Raw genomic sequence first — 11,460 nt, forward strand, 5'->3', positions numbered from 1 at the left:
CTCCGTCCCTCCAGAAGTCATGTCTCGGCCTGTGGTGACCCAGCAGTCCTCAGGATTGAGTCTCCAGGAGGCAGAATCTCCACTCTCAGAAAAAACCAGCAACATCGAGGGTCACTGGGGTCCTGCTGCCAGGACAGCCAGGAAATGCCTCAACATCTGCTCGGCTGGGACGAGTCTGCTCTGAATCCCAGGGCAGGTCTCAGCCCCAGTCAGTAGCTCAGCCTTCCAGAGCTTCCCTGGGCTCCGGTAAGTGCAGGAGGTCGATGATGACATTGACCTAGGACAACAGACTCAGTGCTGAGGACACAGCGTTCAAGACCACGGGAAAGGAAGCCCTCAATTTTCCTGCACTGTCAGGGCTGGGGCCGTCCCCCACTCCAGCCAGGCTGCGCCTCTGATGAGTTCTTCCACCCCAACCCAGGGTACAAGGCCTGACAGGCCTGAGAATGCCGTTACCTCTTTTCTCCACCTCTCCATGACTCGGCCATGGGCTGCTTTGCTGCAGATAGCACAATCGTTCTACGTTGAAATCAGTGTTATGGAAGTAGGCTTCATAGGAAATCATATGTGTCTATATTAAAAGCACAGCTTGTGAGAAATGACTAATATGTAGAAATGGATAAACAAATGTGTGTGTATGTGACTGTGTGTGTAGGTGTGTGTGCGTGTGTGTGTGTGTGGAGAGAGAGAGACAGAGAGGGAAAGTCTCTCTTTTTTTTTTTTTTCTTTTATAAGAAAAAGAATAGGGGACCGGGCGCGGTGGCTCAAGCCTGTAATCCCAGCACTTTGGGAGGCCGAGGCGGGTGGATCACAAGGTCAAAAGATCGAGACCATCCTGGTCAACATGGTGAAACCCCGTCTCTACTAAAAATACAAAAAATTAGCTGGGCATGGTGGCATGTGCCTGTAATCCCAGCTACTCAGGAGGCTGAGGCAGGAGAATTGCCTGAACCCAGGAGGCAGAGGTTGCGGTGAGCCAAGATCGCGCCATTGCACTCCAGCCTGGGTAACAAGAGTGAAACTCCGTCTCAAAAAAAAAAAAAAAAAAGAAAAAGAATAAAGAAGAGGAAGAAAGAGAAAGAGGAAGATGGAGAGAGGATCGGGGTATTGCTTTATTGCCCAGGCTAGAATGCAGTCTAAATACGGGCATGCCTATGATTGTCCTTAATAATGGAGACATGAAAAAAATGAAGGAAGAGAATAACAAACAAGGAGCCAACCAACATTTCGTTTAAACTTCTAAGTTGATATGATGTGGTACTGATGAGAGTGTATATTTCGTATATTTAAAGTGGAGAGTTCTATAAATGTTAATTACATTTACTTGTTCCAGATCTGAGTTCAAGTCCTGGATATCATTGTTAATTCTCTGTCTCACTGATCTGTCTAATATTAATGCTGAAGTCTCCGACTATTATTACGTGGGAGTCTAAGTCTCTTTATAAGTCTTGTATGTCTGCGTATTCCTGTATTGGGTGCATATATATTTAGGATCTTTAGCTCTTCTTGTTGTTGCATTGATCCTTTTATCATTATATAATGTCCTTCTTTGCGTCTTTTCATCTTTGTTGCTTAATTGTAACTTCTGCTTTTTATTGATTTACTTTAGCTCTCTGTTTGGTTCGTAAATCTTTCTCCATCCCTTGTTTTGAGTCTTTGTGCATTCTTGAATGTGAGATGGGTCTGGATGCAGCATACTGTTGGGTTTTCGTTTTTTATTCAAATTGCCTGTCTGTCTTTGGATTGGGGGATTTAGTCAATTTAAATTTATAATTAATAATAATATATGTGAGTTTAATACTGCCATTTAATATTAGCTGGCTCTTTTGCCCATTAGTTGATGTAAATTCTTCATTATATTGATGCTCTTTTTGATAATTTTTTTAGAAAGGCTGATACTGTTTGTTCCTTTCTATGTGTCGTGGTTCTTTCAGAAGCTCTTGTAAAGCAGGCCTGGTGGCGATGAAATCTCTGAGTGCTTGCTTATTCACAAAAAACTTTGTTTTTCCTTCACTTGTGAAGCATCGTTTGGCTGGATGTGAAATTCTGGGTTGAAAGTTCTTTTCTTTAAGGATGTTGAATATTGGTCCCCACTCTCTTCTGGCTTGTAGGGTTTCTGCTGAGAGTGGGTAACCTGACCTTTCTCTCTGGCTGCCCTTAGTATTTTCTCCTTCATTTCAGCCCTGGTGAATCTGACGATTATGTGCCTTGGAGTTGCTCTTCTTGAGGAATATCTCTGTGGTGTTCTCTGTATTACCTGGAGTTGAATATTATCCTGCTTACTAGGCTGGGAAAATTTTCCTGAATAATGTCCTGAAGCGTATTTTCCAGCTTGGATTCATTCTCTTCGTCACATTCAGGAACACCTATCAAGCGTAGATTAGGTCTTTTCACGTAGTCCCATATTTCTTGGAGACTTTGCTCGTTCCTTTTTATCCTTTTTTCTCTAATCTTGTCTTCTTTTTTTTCTTTTTTTCTTTTTTTTTTTTTTGAGGCGGAGTTTTCGCTCTCGTTACCCAGGCTGGAGTGCAATGGCGCGATCTCGGCTCACCGCAACCTCCGCCTCCTGGGTTGAGGCAATTCTCCTGCCTCAGCCTCCTGACTAGCTGGGATTACAGGCACGTGCCACCATGCCCAGCTAATTTTTTTGTATTTTTAGTAGAGACGGGGTTTCACCATGTTGACCAGGATGGTCTCGATCTCTCGACCTCGTGATCCACCCGCCTCGGCCTCCCAAAGTGCTGGGATTACAGGCTTGAGCCACCGCGCCCGGCTTGTCTTCTTGTTTTATTTCATCGAGTTGGTCTTTGACCTCTGATATCCTTTCTTCTGCTTGATCAATTCAGCTGTTAAAACTTGTGCATACTTCACGTAGTTCTCCTACTGTGTTTTTCAGCTCCATCAATTCACTTATATTCCTCTCTAAATTGTGTATTCTTGTTAACATTTCGTCAAATCTTTTTTCAAAGTTCTTAGGTACTTTAGATTGGGTTAAAACAAGTTCTTTTAATTCACAGAAATTTCTCATTATCCACATTTTGAAGCCTGCTTCTGTAATTGGAACACACTCGTTCTCCATCAAGCCTTGTTCCGTCGCTGATGAGGAACTGTGATCCCCCCCCCCCAGGGAGAAGCGTTCTGATCTTGGGCATTCTCAGCCTTTTTTCGCTGTTTTCCTCCCTTCGTTATAAATTTATCCATCTGTGGTCTTTGTATTCACCGTCTTTGTAATTGGGTTTCTGAGTGGACGTCCAACTTACCGATTTTCAGCGCCAAAATCTGAGCAACCCACTGCGCCCACCAAATCAGCGGCGTTAAGATCGACGGTGCTTTTCCGACTCTGCACCAAGAACCGTCGCTCCGAGGCGCCGGCAAAACCGCCTCGCCGGTCACAAGAATCGCGCTGGCGACCCGTGGGGCTCCTCCGCCGGGAATCTCCTGGTGCGTGAGCAACAAGAATTCACGTGAAGGTGTGGCGTCCTCTCGTTCTTTGCACTTACACTGGGAGCTACAATCCCGAGCTGCTAGTGATCAGCCAGCTTGGATCTCTCTCCCTACTGCTGACTCTTATATGCCAGTATAGGGCTGGAAATGATTGTTTCTACACTCTCCAAGGAAAGGGTTTCTGAACTGCTGAAATACCAATCAGTGTAACTCTGTAAGTTGAATGCACACATTGACAACCATTCTGCTGGATAGCTCCGTTTTTGTTTTAGAGCCAGATATTTCTCTTTACATCCTGCACTCCTGTCCACTCTGGAATGTCCTAAAGCAGCTTTTAGAAAAAATGTGTTTCTGGCCGGGCGCGGTGGCTCACGCCTGTAATCCCAGCCCTGTGGGAGGCCGAGGCGGGTGGATCATGAGGTCAAGAGATCGAGACCATCCTGGAAAACAAGGTGAAACCCCGTCTCTACTAAAAATACAAAAATTAGCTGGGCATGTTGGCGCGTGCCTGTAATCCCAGCTACTCGGGAGGCTGAGGCAGGAGAATTGCTTGAAACCAGGAGGCGGAGGTTTGCGGTGAGCCGAGATCGCGCCATTGCACTCCAGCCTGGGCAACAAGAGCGAAACTCCGTCGCAAAAAAAAAAAAAAAAAAAAAGTTCGCCGGGCATCGTGACAGCAGGCGCCTGTAGTCCTAGCTTTTTTGGAGCCCGAGGTGGGAGGATTGCCTGAGGTCGGGAAGCGGAGGCTGCCATGGGCCTTGGCCAGACGAATGCACTGCAGCCTGTTGCCTGGGCTGGTCTTGAACTCCTCGGCTCTAGCAAAGTACCCGTCTCACCTCCGAACTTGCACCCACCATATTCATCTGTCCCGGAGGGGTCGTTTAACTCTGTAAGTCGAATGCACACACTGACAACCATTCTGCTAGATAGCTCCTTTTTTGTTTCAGAGCTAGATATTTCTCATTACAGCCTGTACTCCCATCCACTCTGGAATGTCCAAACGCAGCTTTTAGAAGAACTGTGTTACTAACTCGCTGAATCTAAACGTAGATGCAACTTCCTAAAAGGAACCAACACACAGCAGATCAGTTTGTAGGAAGCAGGTCTTCTGTGTTTTAAACGCGTTCGTACTGCTAACAATTATATGCCACTATAAGGCTGGAAATGACTGATTCTACATTCTCCAAAGAAAGGGTTTCTGAACTGCTGAAATACAAATCCGTTTAACTCTAAGTTGAATGCACACATTGACACCCATTCTGCTGGATAGCTCCGTTTTTGTTTTAGAGTCAGATATTTCTCTTTACTTCCTGTACTCCCGTCCACTCTGGAATGTCCAAAGGCAGCTTTTAGAAGAAATGTGTTTCTAACTCGCTGAATCGAAACATAGTTGCAACTTCCTAAAAGGATCCAACACACAGCAGATCAGTTTGTAAGAAGCGGGTCTTCTGTGTTTTAAATGCATTCGTACTGCTAACTCTTATATGCGTCCCTAGGGCTGGAAATGACTGTTTCTACATTCTCCAAAGAAAGGGTTTCTGAACTGCTGAAATACAAATCAGTTTAACTCTGTAAGTTGAATGCACACATGGACAACCATTCTGCTGGATAGCTCCGTTTTTGTTTTAGAGCTAGATATTTCTCATTACAGCCTGTACTCCCATCCACTCTGGAATGTCCAAAGGAAGCTTTTAGAAGAAACGTGTTTCTAACTCACTGAATCTAAACATAGATACAACTTCCTAAAAGGAACCAACACACAGTAGATCAGTTTGTACAAAGCAGGTCTTCTGTGTTTTAAACGCATTCTTTTTTTTTTTTGAGATGGAGTTTCGCTCTCGTTACCCAGGCTGGAGTGCAATGGTGCCATCTCGGCTCACGGCAACCTCCGCCTCCTGGGTTCAGGCAATTCTCCTGCCTCAGCCTCCTGAGTAGCTGGCATGACAGGCACGTGCCACCATGCCCGGCTAATTTTTTGTATTTTTAGTAGAGACGGGGTTTCACCTTGTTGACCAGGATGGTCTCGATCTCTTGACCTCCTGATCCATCTGCCTCGGCCTCCCAAAGTGCCGGGATTACAGGCTTGAGCCACCACGCCCAGCCTTAAACGCATTCTTACTGCTAATTCTTATATGCCCGGCGTCGAATCCCACCCCGTCCTTGAAAAACTGAAGGCTGCTCACAGCTATTACCCTAAAGAGTTTGACTGGAATCTGAAAAGCGGGCGTGCGTTCATCATCAAGAGCTACTCCGAGGACATCCACGGCTCCATCAAGTACTCCATCTGGTGCACACGGAGCACGGTAACACGCGCCTGGACGGCGCCTTCCGCTGCATGAGCAGCAAGGGGCCTGTCTACCTGCTCTTCAGCGTCAACGGGAGCGGGCATTTTTGTGGGGTGGCCGAGATGAAGTCCCCCGTGGACTACGGCACCATTGCCGGGGTCTGGTCTCAGGACCAGTGGAAGGGGCAGTTTGATGTCAAGTGGATTTCTGTTCAGGACGTGCCCAATAACCAGCTGCGGCACATCAGACTGGAGAACAACGACAACAAACCCGTCACAAACTCCCGGGACACCCAGGAGGTGCCCTTAGAAAAAGCAAAGCAGGTGCTGAAAATCATCAGCTCCTACAAGCACACGACACGACCTCCATCTTCGACGACTTTGCCCACTACGAGAAGCGCCACGAGGAGGAGGAGGAGGAGGAGGAGGAGGTGGCGCGCAAGGAACGGCAGAAGGGAAGCAAACAATGAGGAGAACCAGTTTCCTACGTGTTCTAACATGTGACTCGGAAAACCGTTTAAAACGCGTGTGCTTTGTCAGCTCCAGCGTGTCGTCCGTGCGGGGTTGAGTGTTGCATCTTTGCCTTTCCTGTCGTTTATTTTTGCCCAAATGAACTGGCATTTATTTGTACTTTTCTATGTATTCTAATCTTGTAGAAGCCACTAATAAAGTAGTATTTTTTTGGTCAGCTTAAAAAAAAAAAGGAGGAAAAATAAATAATAGTGCTTGAGAAAGAGTAGTGATCGAGAGGGTTGGTCAAGAGGGCACCTCATCGCAGATGCTAGAGTAAAAACAACTGCTTCGTAGTGACATGTGCAAAGTTCCAGATCTCCACGACAAAGATAACCCAACCCATCGGAGCAAACAGCCTCCCGACGCGGCTGGCAACTGCAGGGGTAGAAGAACTCGGGCATAGCAGGCCCGGAAAGGGGGAGACTGGAGCCAGGGACAAATGCCAAAGAAAGAGTGCCAACGAGCACGTGTGTTCATACATACATACCGCCCACGAAGGGCGTTGCACTCCGCAACAGAACTGAACACGATCTAACAAAGCAGTGCTCGCCTTCCTGTCACCTCTTTGGCAGTAGTAGGGCAGGCCATCTCAACTTGGGACACACACAGCCATTCTCATCAGGAAGAAGGCTGTCCTGTGTGGTGGGGACAAGCCTTCAGGGGAGAGCAAAGCTGACAGCCAAAGCACTAATTGAACATCCCTAAACAAAAAAGATGTTAATTACTAATTACAAGTCCTCAAGCCAGAATTACCTTAGGGATGGGCACAGTTAATAATTTTCCTACACGGTGGTGAAATAAAACAAGCTTTTGATCACACTTCAGGAAGTAGAATCTATGGTAGAGAAGAAGTCAGGCCCCATATGCGAAAATTTGCACTTTCTGCCATAAACTTTTAACACTAAGTCTCGTAGGACCACTAAACCTGTGGTGGATTTTCATCTGTAACCCTCATGACATCTCTAAATAGGCCCATGGTCACGGAGCCTGTCCAAGGCTAGGGTTTTGAGCACACCTAGGCTCAAGAAAAACTAAAGCCTCCCTGATAAAATGAGGTCCAGTCTAGGCACAGGAAGCCACAGCTGGTTGATGCTCAGGGCTTCTCAGGACCGGATGTGGGTTGAATTGAGGATGCCAGGAGGAGCATCAGCTGTCGAAGCCTTTGAAAGTTCTCGCACTCCGGATGCTGCCGCTGAGCTCCGGGTTCCCCTTGTCGGCTCCCTGCCCGCTGGCACGGGGCGTTTTCTTCCCTGAACAGGTGGAAGTAGCGACTGGCTTGCTGCCAGAAGGAGGAAGTCGAGACACCGGAGGGCGGTAGATGGTCCCTCCAAAGACACGCCGAATGCTACTATTGACCGTAGCATTGGACATGGTGGTGGTGTTCAGCATAGGGCTGGAAATGACTGTTTCTCCATTCTCCAAAGAAAGGGTTTCTGAACTGCTGAAATACAAATGAGTTTAACTCTGGAAGTTGAATGCACACATTGACAACCATTCTGCTGGACAGCTCCACTTTTGTTTTAGAGCCAGATATCTCTCTTTGCATCCTGTACTCCCATCCACTCTGGAATGTCCAAAGGCACCTTTTAGAAGAAATGTGTTTGTAACTCGCTGAATCAAAACATAGTTGCAACTTCCTAAAAGGAACCAACACACAGCAGATCAGTTTGTAGGAAGCTGGTCTTCTGTGTTTTCAACGCATTCTTACTGCTAACTGTTATATGCCACTATAGGGCTGGAAATGACTGTTTCTCCATTCTCCAAAGAAAGGGTTTCTGAACTGCTGCAAACACACATCAGTTTAACTCTGTAAGTTCATTGCACACATTGATAACCATTCTGCTGGATAGCTCCAAGTTTTCGTTTTAGAGCAAGGTATTTCTCTTTACAGCCTCTACTCCCATCCACTCTGGAATGTCCAAACGCAGCTTTTAGAAGAAATGTGTTTCTAACTCGCTGAATCGAAACATAGTTGCAACTTCCTAAAAGGAACCAACACACAGCAGATGAGTTTGTAAGAAGCCGGTCTTCTGTGTTTTAAAGGCATTCTTACTGCTAACTCTTATATGCCAGTATAGGGCTGGAAATGACTGTTTCTACGTTCTCCAAAGAAAGGGTTTCTGAACTGCTGAAATACAAATGAGTTTAGCTCTGTAAGTTGAAAGCACACATTGACAACCATTCTGCTGGATAGCTCCGTTTTTTTTAGAGTCAGATATTTCTCTTTACCTCCTGAACTCCCATCCACTCTGGAATGTCCAAACCTAGCTTTTAGAAGAAATGTGTTTCTAACTCGCTGAATCGAAACATAGTTGCAACTTCCTAAAAGGAACCAACACACAGCAGATCAGTTTGTAAGAAGCTGGTCTTCGGTGTTTTAAACACATTCTTACTGCTAACTCTTATATGCCAGTATAGGGCTGGAAATGACTGTTTCTACATTCTACAAAGAAAGGGTTTCTGAACTGGTGAAATACAAATCAGTTTAACTCTGTAAGTTGAAAGCACACACTGACAACCATTCTGCTGGATAGATCCGTTTTTTTTTTTTTTAGAGTCAGATATTTCTCTTTACATCCTGTACTGCCATCCACTCTCCTATGTCCAAAGGTCGCTTTTAGAATAAATGTGTTTGAAACTGGCTGAATCTAAACATAGTTGCAACTTCCTAAATGGAACCTACACACAGCAGATCAGTTTGTAAGAAGCGGGTCTTCTGTGTTTTAACCGCATTTTTACTGCTAACTCTTACATGCCAGTATAGGGCTGGAAATGACTGTTTCTACATTCTACAAAGAAAGGGTTTCTGAACTGGTGAAATACAAATCAGTTTAACTCCGTAAGTTGAAAGCACACATTGACAACCATTCTGCTGGAAAGCTCCGCTTTTGTTTTAGAGCCTGGTATTTCTCTTTACATCCTGTCCTCCCATCCACTCTGGAACGTCCAAAGGCAGCTTTTAGAAGAAATGTGTTTCTAATTGCTGAATCTAAACATAGTTGCAACGTCCTAAAAGGAACCAACACACAGCAGAGCAGTTTGTAAGAAGCCCGTCTTCTGTGTTTTAAAGGCATTCTTACTGCTAACTCTTATATGCCAGTATAGGGCTGGAAATGACTGTTTCTACATTCTCCAAAGAAAGGGCTTCTGAACTGCTGAAATACAAAATCAGTTTAAACTCTGTCAGTTGAATGCACACATTGACAACCATTCTGCTGGATAGCTCTGTTTTTGTTTTAGAGCCAGATATTTCTCTTTACATCCTGTACTCCCATCCACTCTGGAATGTCCAAACCCAGCTTTTAGAAGAAATGTGTTTCTAACTCGCTGAATCTAAACATAGTTGCAACTTCCTAAAGGAAGCAACACACAGCAGATCAGTTTGTAAAAAGCCGGTCTTCTGTGTTTTAAATGCATTCTTTACGCTAACTCTTATAAGCCAGTATAGGGCTGGAAATGACTGTTCCTACATTCTTGAAAGAAAGGGTTTCTGGCCGGGTGCGGCGGCTCAAGCCTGTAATCCCAGCACTTTGGGAGGCCCAGGCGGGTGGATCAGGAGGTCGAGAGATCGAGACCATCCTGGTCAACATGGTGAAACCCCGTCTCTACTAAAAATACAAAAAATTAGCTGGGCGTGGTGGCACGTGCCTGTCATGCTAGCTACTCAGGAGGCTGAGGCTGCAGAATCGCCTGAACCCAGGAGGCGGAGGTTGCGGTGAGCTGATATCGCAGCATTACACTCCAGCCTCGGTAACAAGAGCGAAACTCTGTCTCAAAAAATAAATAAATAAATAAAAAATTAGTAAATAGAAAAGAAAGAGTTGGCCTCGTTTCAATTCCTGTTATGACCAAGTTGTTTCTTTGCTGACAGCCCCCACCTCATCTGTCACCTCCCCTCAAGGCAAATACCATCACCCTGCCCCACCGTTTTTCCAAGATCCACGGAAACCTTTCTATTCAATCACATGCAAGGGGACCACTGTTCCCTGCCCTGCCAACTGGCAGTTACTGCTAAGTGTCGAAGACGACCAGGCCGGGTGGCTCAGGCCTATAATCCCAGCACTTTGGGAGGCCGTGATGGGTGGATCACCTGAGGTCCGGAGTTCAAGAGCAGCCCGGTCAACATGGTGAAACCCCGTCTCTACTAAAAATACAAAAATCAGCTGGGTGTGATGGCAGGTGCTTGTCATCCCATCTACTTGGGAGGCTGATGTGGGAGAATTGATTGAACGTGGGAGGCAGAGGTTGTAGTGAGCCAAGATCAAGTCTCTGCGGCCTGGGCAACAGAGCAAGACTCTGTCTCATAAGGAAGGAAGGAAAGGAGGGAGGGAGGCAGGAAGGAAGGAAGGAAGGAAGGAAGGTCGGTCAGGGATGCTCTTTTACCCCTTACACAGGTGTTTTAGTACAGACTGAACATCGCTGATAAAAACAAATCTGAACTCTGAAACGCAACAAAGGGTGAAAACATTTTTTATGGCTTCTGAGACAGACTCTTGCTCTGTTGCCAGACTGGAGTGCAGTGGCACCATCTTGGCTCACTGCAATCTCCGACTCCCCGGTTCAAGAGATTGTCCTGCCTCAGCCTCTCAAGTAGCTGTGATTATAGGCACGTGCCACCACGCCCAGCTAATTTTTGTATTTTTAGTAGAGACAGGGTTTCACCATGTCTACCAAGCTGGTGTTGAACTCCTGATCTTGTGATGCGCCCCCTTGGCCCCCCAAAATTCTGAGATGACAGGCGTGAGCCATCGCATCGAGCCCAAAAAGTGAAAACATTTTGAGCACCAACGTGCCCTTTCGAGGGAAACGTTCACTGCATGGGTTCAAAATAAAGGAAAGATTAAGACCTGGCAGTTGATAGTACAACAGCCTCAGCCTCCCGAGTAGCTGGGACTGCAGGCACACACCACTGTGCCTGGCTCCAGAATGCATTTATATATATATATATATATATATATATATATATATAATCTTTTTTTTGAGACGGAGTTTCGCTCTCATTACCCAGGCTGGAGTGCAATGGCGCGATCTCGGCTCACCACAACCTCCGCCTCCTGGGTTCAGGCGATTCTCCTGCCTCAGCCTCCCGAGTAGCTGGGATTACAGGCACGCGCCACCATGCCCAGCTCATTTTTTGTATTTTTAGTAGAGATGGGGTTTCACTATGTTGACCGGGATGGTCTCGATCACTTGACCTCATGATCCACCCGCCTCGGCCT

General features: G+C 46.1%; 1 pseudogene; it reads left to right on the forward strand.

Annotated features, from left to right (window-relative positions):
- Nucleotides 1-5,576: 5,576 nt before the first annotated feature.
- On the forward strand, nucleotides 5,577-6,198 carry LOC141582502 (YTH domain-containing family protein 1 pseudogene; annotated as a pseudogene).
- Nucleotides 6,199-11,460: the final 5,262 nt, after the last annotated feature.

The sequence above is a fragment of the Saimiri boliviensis genome, chromosome 20, assembly GCF_048565385.1.
Source record: "Saimiri boliviensis isolate mSaiBol1 chromosome 20, mSaiBol1.pri, whole genome shotgun sequence".
In the NCBI taxonomy this organism is placed as follows: Eukaryota; Metazoa; Chordata; class Mammalia; order Primates; family Cebidae; genus Saimiri; species Saimiri boliviensis.